Here is a 9,306-nt window from a genome sequence, read left to right as displayed (position 1 = left end):
CCATTACTTACGCAAATAATCCTTCGTATAATCAGATCATGTCATACGAAGTAACTTTCGAAAGTAAATGTAACAGGTTTTACGAAAAAGTACTTTCCATATAGCAAAAAACCAAGTTGTATGACCCGACATTGGACGTCCAATATAAACTTTACTTCCTCGCACCACGATCTGAAAGGTCTCATTCGTTAGCCCCGCGACTCACTGGCATCCGCTCTCATTCCGCTTGGTCACGTCCGAGCAGGAAATCAACCCGCAACTGACTCTGCATGGGATCTGTATCGAGCTTCTTAGGCTTTATCTCCCTCGGAAACAAAGGAAACAACTTCCATACGAATAAAGGAAACATTATACGAAACTTTCATCGTATAAATTAACCCTAAAGTGGAAAAACGTTTTCTACCACCATGGACATACTCGGCCTATCAATCTCGATAAACGCCATTCGTCACTCGCCCAATTACGCCTTTCCTTCGAAGCCGAACTAGGTTACAGCATCCCCTTTAAGGACGATTCTAACCGACTTGACCTTATTGACAGCACAAAAGTGTCATGGTCTAATCCTTTGGCAACAACGTCCCTGGCTATAAAGCTGAGCACAGCCTTCATGGAAAGCCAAAACAATTGAGCAACCACCGCTCCAATAACTTGACAGCTAAACGGTAATCCGGAATTTGTCTTGAAACGCCAAGTAACCATTACACAAACAATTATCGTACCACCCAAAAACGGGAATCATACGGTAAATCCGTCATAACAAATGTTGGGGTCAAAATCGGTCACGACGGAATCAATGTCTGAAAGTCCGTAAAAATTGGCAAGAACATTTTTACGGAAAATAAATCTTAGAAAAAGATTTATTTTTACGAAGAATCTTGTGGAGAAAACACATTCACAAAAAATCGGAGAAAGACTCGAACAAGGTTGCCGCGTAGCAACCAGCGCAAAAGCTGGTCAGTACGTAGCGACCAAGCACGTACACGACTCGGTCGCTGACCGAGCTCTCACCGAAGCTCGGTCGCTATGTAGCAACCGAGCACGTACACGGCTCGGTCCCTATGTAGCGACCGTGCTTTCTTAAAAATCGATACGACATGAATCCATGCATTCTCGTCCACTCTTTAATGCTATCTCCCGAAGACCGTAGCCAACCCATTTCATGTTTCTCGTCATTTGAAGTCATAAATCGAACTTTATGATAAAAACCGAGGAAAGTTCATTTTTATCGAAAGAAGCCGTAATAAACGTTTCGAGTCAAACAACGGCTCAAAGAGACCTAAGACGTGACTCGAAACCCACTTACGCTTTCTTAACCAAAAGCCCATAAACCGTAGGACGGTTTATGCTTGGTTCACAAGGAAAGATAAATGTCAAGTTTCCGCGGATAAATACGAAATTTTGAAGATAATTACGAAGATCGGAAAAAATAGAATATCTCCATTTTTATGCTATGACGGCTTAAGGGCAGAAGAGGAAAAACGTAAACCGGCCTAGGAGCCAGTATATAAGGAGTCCTAGGCGAGAGTCATAAGAAAAAAACTCTCTCAGAGCAAACTTAGCACTTAGGGCATTTAGGCAACTTTCCGTTTTTGTAATTCGAGCTGCGACTCAATTAGGTTTAGCCGTCTTATGGTTGTTAGAACTAGGAATCTCGCCGACAGCTCTCGAGCCCATGCTTATACCTTGTTATAAACGCTCATACGCAAATTCAGAATAAGACTTCTCTTTGCTCTTTTTTTACGATTTCATATAATTTATCATTGTTATCTCGTGTTCTGATTGCTTAGCGTGTGGTATTAGCAGATATCCGAGACCTCTAGAAAACTAGGGTTCTCCTACTTTCCTTATTTAAACAGAAATCGACAGTGCGAATTTTGGTTCCCACAGTTTGGCGCTAGAAGGAGGGGGGTACAGATCAATCTAACTCTCAGCCACAAAACGCTTGATCAAAACAATGTCTGGAAACACGAAAGACAAAACCGCAGTTCGCAACAACGCTGGTAAGACAACCCCAGCCGCCACTGAGCATATAGCCAACGATTACGCAAACGCTATAGTGCCTAAAAAAAAATAAAAAAAAAACCTAGCCGCGACTTTTCGCCAACAGGAAGTGCTACGAGACGAGCTTGCGATTTCTCTGTCTAAACATAAAGAAAAATGATAAATTTTATAAAATCCCGTAAGTTTGGCTCATTTCCGAGCTAAAGAAGTTTCAATGCGTAAGGGTTTTACCAAAACACGTTTTCTGAAAACTTTTCGGAAGGTAAAACTTGTTCTCCCAAAAACCGCAGAAAACCTCTAGGTTAATCGCGGAAAAAGGAAGCGCAGCAAATCGATTACACAACTCAGTCGCTACGTAGCGATCGAGCTCTAGCCAAGCTCGGTCGCTACAAAGTGACCGAGCACGCACAAGGCTAGGTCCCTACGTAGCAACCGAGCATGCACACAGCTCGGTCGCTACGTAGCAACCGAGCACGCACACAGCTTGGTCGCTACGTAGCGACCAAGAACACACACAGCTCAGTGGCTACGTAGCGGCCGAGCACGCACACAGCTCGGTCGCTATGTAGCAACCGAGCACACACACAGCTCGTTCGCTGCGTAGCGACCGAGCACGCACACAGCTCGGTCGCTACGTAGCGACCGAGCACGCACACAGCTCGGTCGCTACGTAGCGACCGAGCACTCACACGGCTCGGTCGCTACGTAGCGACCGAGCTCAAGCCAACTCTCCACTCGCTACGTAGCGACCTGCAAGGCCTCAGAAAGGTCCTCCTTTACGTTTTCGTTTGAATCCTCATCGAAACGCTTTTCGTTTCGTCTCAATCGGAGTTTCCGTTGAGATTTTACGTCGAAAACAAGTAGGACTCTTCTTGGCTTGCTTCCACTCGATATGTAGCGACCTGTCAGACATTCACTCGCTACATAGCGACCTTTCAGGCCTCAGAAAGGTCCTCCTTTAGGTTCTCTTTTGAATCCTCATCGAAACGCTTTTCGTTTTGTCTCAATCGGAGTTTCCGTTGAGATTTTACGACAAAAATAAGTAGGACTCTTCTTGGCTTGCTTCTACTCGCTATGTAGCGACCTGTTAGACCTTCACTCGCTACATAGCGACCTGTCAGGCCTCAGAAAGGTCCTCCTTTAGGTTCTCTTTTGAATCCTCATCGAAACGCTTTTCGTTTCGTCTCAATCGGAGTTTCCGTTGAGATTTTACGACGAAAACAAGTAGGACTCTTCTTGGCTTGCTTCCACTCGCTACGTAGCGACCTGTCAGACCTTCACTCGCTACATAGCGACCTGTCAGGCCTCAGAAAGGTCCTCCTTTGCGTTCTCGTTTGAATCCTCATAGAAACGCTTTTCGTTTCGTCTCAATCGGAGTTTCCGTTGAGATTTTACGACGAAAATAAGTAGGACTCTTCTTGGCTTGCTTCAACTCGCTATGTAGCGACCTGTCAGACCTTCACTCGCTACATAGCGACCTGTCAGGCCTCAGAAAGGTCCTCCTTTAGGTTCTCTTTTGAATCCTCATCGAAACGCTTTTCGTTTCGTCTCAATCGGAGTTTCCGTTGAGATTTTACGACGAAAACAAGTAGGACTCTTCTTGGCTTGCTTCCACTCGCTACGTAGCGACCTGTCAGACCTTCACTCGCTACATAGCGACCTGTCAGGCATCAGAAAGGTCCTCCTTTAGGTTCTCTTTTGAATCCTCATCGAAACGCTTTTCGTTTCGTCTCAATCGGAGTTTCCGTTGAGATTTTACGACAAAAACAAGTAAGACTCGTCTAAACTCCTTCGCTTGCTCCTACTCGCCCTTACCTCCATCTTTGTGTTCTCCTTCAAAATCTCGATCGAAACGTCTCTTGTTTTGTCTTGATTGGAGTTACCATTGAAACTTTACTATAAAAAAAAAAAACCGCAAAGACATGTTTTCTCGCTTGAATTCAGATTAATCGTATAAAACGGCAACGGTTAACTTAACACCTTAGCCGCCTCAACTATACGATCACGTTGAACCTTTTTATAAAACTTGACGTCGTATCTAAGGAGAAGATAACAGCCAAGTTCGAAAGATAAATGTCAAGTTTAAAGGATAAAGACCAATATCAAAAATGGCGAACATACACGAGAAGAGGAAGGGGAAATAAGCAAGCAAAACTGAGAAGAGACAAAACTGCGTCTTCGAGAGAACTAAGGTATTTCCGACTTGAAATTTTTGAAAACAGACTCGGAATTTTAGTAGGAAATTACTAAGAAATAAAAACGCCTTTGAGACTGCCATTGAACTTTAGGGAACGTAAAACCTAGGTAGATAGTCTAGCGAACTAAGTCTCAGGCGATTTTTCTTGTCTCGATATATCGTTCCATAACTGTTCAGCCAGATCTTGCAAACCGATCTAAACTCTCCGAAAATTGAGAAACGATCGCCACGCATATCAAGCTCGCTTCCTAAAGAGAGAAAAAACTAGAGACATGAACGTCGTCTTAAAACCGATTCGTTTCTAGCATTTTTCTCGGAACCAACATATTCCAAGTCGTCAAAGTGGAAACAAACCAAATCACAGTCCAAGCGTCGTCTTTAAATCGTCCAGGATTATTGATCATTTCAAACCTTAGAAGAAGAAACGTACACAACCCTTCAAAGTATCGGTTCAATTGTTTTCTTTCGTAAAAAAAAAAGGGGAGTAGGTACGTATACTATACTCGTATACTCCCAAACTTCAAAAACTTCTGCAAATCGTCTCAAATAAGCAAACGACAATCTAAAATTCTTCTAAACGCTAGCAACATATCCAGACGATCATGAACATAATCTCAAAGTTATATATCATTTCTTGTCGCAATCATGCGTACAGAAAACATATACCAATATCAAACTGAAACTCGACGATTAGCCAAAGTATTGAAGCCCTTCTAGTTTTAGAAAGCCAATTTTGTTTAAAATTTTTTACGAGAAATCTTCAATCACCAAAGCATTTCTTTCAGTTTCCGTTGTACCAAGTGAGTCACGGAAAAGCATCGAAAACATTTGTGATGAAGAAAACTCGAGAATAGATGTAGCATCGTGCACAAAGAGACGCTTTCCTCCCGATGGTGGCTAGATCCACCTCTGGTCGACCAATTCGTTCCAGAAACGAATGTGTCATGAGAATCATTTCATAAAACTTATGAAAAACATTCTGCGACTATATCGTAATGAAATAAACTTCGGTAACATTCCATGAGTAACTCCAAGCAACTTTCACCTAGGATCGAAATCACAGCAGAAACGTTTCTCGTGAAACCCACAGAAACAACGCTACTTTAACATATGTTTACATATCACCGATCTACAACCTTCGTAAAACCGGTCCCCGTTACTTACGCGAAAAATCCTTCGTACAATCAAACCAAGTCTTACGAAGAAACCTTCTAAAGTTAACATAACAGCCTTTATGAAGAACCATGCGGCTCGCTGGGTTCTGCTTTTCTTTTCCCTCGGTCACATCCGAGAAGGAAGTCGTCCCGCCACTGACTCCACACTGGTTATGTAGCAAACCTCTTGGGCCTCGTCTTCCTCAGGAAAAAAAGATTTGATTTTCATAAGACTATAGGTCACATTAAACGAAATATTCGTCGTATAACTGAAACCTAGAGCGGAGAATCGTTTTCTATGACTATCGGCCATATTAGCATGGATAACCCTGGTAAACTTGGCCTATCAATCTCGACAAGCGCTCTTTGGCCCTCGGTCAATTACGCCTTCCACTAAAGGTCCAAACCAATATTTGCCATCCCCTTTAAGGACGATCGTAAACTAACATGACCTTACAACATCCTTGGCTATCTGAGTGAACACATCCCTCACGCCAAGCCAAACTATTTGAGAAACCATAGCTCCATCACTTAACGGCTAAACGACAATCTACGATTTGTCTAGAAACGGCGTGTGACTATTAAGAAAATAATTATCGTATAGCCTACAGTCGGAAGTCATATGATAAATTCTTCGTAACGAAACTCAGTCCTAACAACCAAATAGTTAAAGGAAGATCCAAACTTTTCAAAAATTGACCGAGTTCAATACGCTCCACAATGCACTTTAAGCCCGCAACATTTTACCCATAATACGCGGCATGTAAGACAAAATTCGTAACAAAGCTTCTAGTGCTATACGAAACATGCTAAAAAATACACGAAATTGATCTCGGAAAGCCAACACTTCAAAAAGCACTATGAAGGAAAACGCTTCTTCCCATGGAAAAATTTACGCGACACCTCAGTCCTAATTCCTCGATCACAAATCAAATTATTAGCATCCAAACAGGAACAACAATTCTGGCTGCGAACATCCGTGGTCAAACCCGAATGTTTCCCAAACGTAGGGCTAAGACTAATCCCTTGCAACATCGCGGAACATCTTCAAGCCCGCGAACATTTCAAGCACGAAACACGGCATACGAAAGAAAAACAAATCTTCAGCATCACGAGACGTCGCATACGCCTGAAGATTTGTTCTTTGACGAAATTTCCTTCCTCGATAAAAACACTTTCTTGGAAGACCAGACAGTCATACGCACTAACATCTTCTCAAAACATATCCTTCGCGAAGACACGAAACGATAATTTTAACCATTAAGTTTGTTGCTGATAACAACAAACTCTCAACGTCCTAAACAGACTTAGCCATCTCATAGAGATGACTCTCGTACATCCAACACAAGGATAATAGCGCTATAAAAGAAACCCAAAACTTGTCCTTGGAGAGATGCTCGGTTCCAACCATACAAGTCGTATAAGCCGAGAACCTATCGCAGACTTTAAATCGGTATGGAATCAGGATGAAACTGAAACGGGATACATAAGTCGAATTAGTCACCGCACCCTCTAAAACCAGGAGTAAACCTAGATCTTGCCCTAAACCCAGCGCACTGGTTTCTAACATCTCTAGGCATAGTATCAAAAACCTTGATACGAGATCCCAAAATTTGTCTCTTTGCCAATATTCGAGCGTCTTCAGAAATCCTGCAAGTTTACACTGCGGAATACTCTCGAAACAGATCACGGATATAGCAGTTCACACAGAGTTAGATTACGAGATGACAACTCGTAGTCTTCCTTCTACACCCATATAAAATGCCATCGGCAGCAACACGCCTGATAACCTCTAAATAAAAACCAGACCGTAAAGGTCTCGCTGGAAAACTAGTCATACGAACCTTAACTCCAAGACGAACTACGAAAGGCTTGATCCCTTCAACAAGGGTACGTAGGCAGCCGTCATAAGGCGCAGCCCCAATCTTATCGCGTTCTACTTTTAGAAAAGCGAGAAGACCACTTACCACGGACCTTTACGACCATTAATTCCGCCTAACTCACCTAACTTGCCAAACCACTCGCTAAAACCTCACGCTAGAAGCTCATGGTTCTAACGAGCTGGGGGGCTAGCTGTTGGGGTCAAAATCGGTCACGACGGAATCAATGTCTGGAAGTCCGTAAAAATCGGCATGAACGTTTTTACGAAAAATAAATCTTAGAAAAAGATTTATTTTTACGAAGAATCTTGCGGAGAAAACACATTCACGAAAAATCGGAGAAAGACGCGAACAAGGTTGCCGCGTAGCAACCAGCGCAAAAGCTGGTCGCTACGTAGCGACCGAGCTCTCACCAAAGCTCGGTCGCTACGTAGCGACCGAGCACGTAGATGGCTCGGTCGCAACATAGCGACCGAGCTTTCCCCGAAGCTCGGTCGCTATTTAGCTACCGAGCTCTCCCCGAAGCTCGGTCGCTACGTAGCGACCGAGCTCTCACCGAAGCTAGGTCGCTACGTAGCGACCGAGCACTTACACGGCTTGGTCGCTATGTAGCGACCGAGCTCTCACCGAAGCTAGGTCGCTACGTAGCGACCGAGCACTTACACGGCTTGGTCGCTACGTAGCAACCGAGCTCTCCCCGAAGCTCGGTCTCTACGTAGCGACCGAGCACATACACGGCTCGGTCTCTACGTAGCGACCGAGCTCTCCTCGAAGCTCGGTCTCTACGTAGCGACCGAGCACATACACGGCTCGGTCGCTACGTAGCGACCAAGCTCTCACCAAAGCTCAGTCTCTACGTAGCGACCGAGCACGTACACGGGTCGGTCGCTACGTAGCGACCGAGGTCTCCCCGAAGCTCAGTTGCTAGGTAGCGACCGAGCACGCACACGACTCGGTCGTTACGTAGTCACCGTGCTTTCTTATAACTCGATACGACACGAATCCATGCATTCTCGTCTACTCTTTAATGCAATCTCCCGAAGACCGTAGCCAATCCATTTCATGTTTCTCGTCATTTGAAGTCATCAATCGAACTTTACGATAAAAACCATGGAAAGTTCGTTTTTATCGAAAGAAGCCGTAATAAACGTTTCGAGTCAAACAACGGCCCAAAGAGACCTAAGACGTGACTCGAAACCCACTTACGATTTCTTAACCAAAAGCCCATAAACCGTAGGACGGTTTATGCTTGGTTCGCAAGGAATGATAAATGTCAAGTTTCCGCGGATAAATATGAAGTATTCGAAGATAATTAGAAAGATCGAGAAAAACGGAATATCTCTATTTTTAAGTTTTGACGGCTTAAGGGCAGAAGAGGAAAAAGCGTAAACCGACCTAGGAGCGAGTATATTAGGAGTCCTAGGCAAGAGGCTCGTGGGGCGACTTTTTAGACTCAGAACTCTCGGCACTTAGAAACTCTGAGGCATTATTCTCGACATGCTCTGTTTCCATGACTGGCACCCGATTACCAGACGAACGCGCACAAGCAGTTCGATCTCTTGGTTCACTCTTGAACTATGTTCGGCTTGATCCTCGAAAGGGGTACGTAGGCAGCCTTTCATAAGGTTCAGTCCGAAATCAATCAAAAAACCTTTTTTTTTGTATTTTCTTCGTCTTTTGTTATCGAGCTGCGACTCAACTAGGTTTGAACTTTTAGGCCGCTAGAACTAGGTTACTCGCTGACAGCCTTTGCGTCCATAGCTTTTATGATCTCTTGTAATGATCGCAACGCTCTTACGTGGACTCGAAATAAGATCTATTGTTTTCTCTAAACTCGTTTGTTATCTTTTCATGATTTCCGCATATATTTGGTCACTTGCCGTTGGCTCTCGCAGAGATCCGGGACCTCTGGGAAATTAGGGTTTTCCTAGTTTCCTAATTTAAACGTAAATCGACAGTGCGAATTTCGGTTCCCACAAGACGCATCAAGAGCCATCTGATACTGCACTGCGATGCCCATGACGAAAGTGCTGAGCAGCTGCACTTCATTTAATCCATGGTGTGGAAAATCTCG

Source organism: Brassica napus, chromosome C9, assembly GCF_020379485.1.
Source record: "Brassica napus cultivar Da-Ae chromosome C9, Da-Ae, whole genome shotgun sequence".
NCBI lineage: Eukaryota > Viridiplantae > Streptophyta > Magnoliopsida > Brassicales > Brassicaceae > Brassica > Brassica napus.
The sequence above is the reverse complement of the archived record's forward strand: the minus strand, read 5'-3'. Positions refer to the sequence as shown.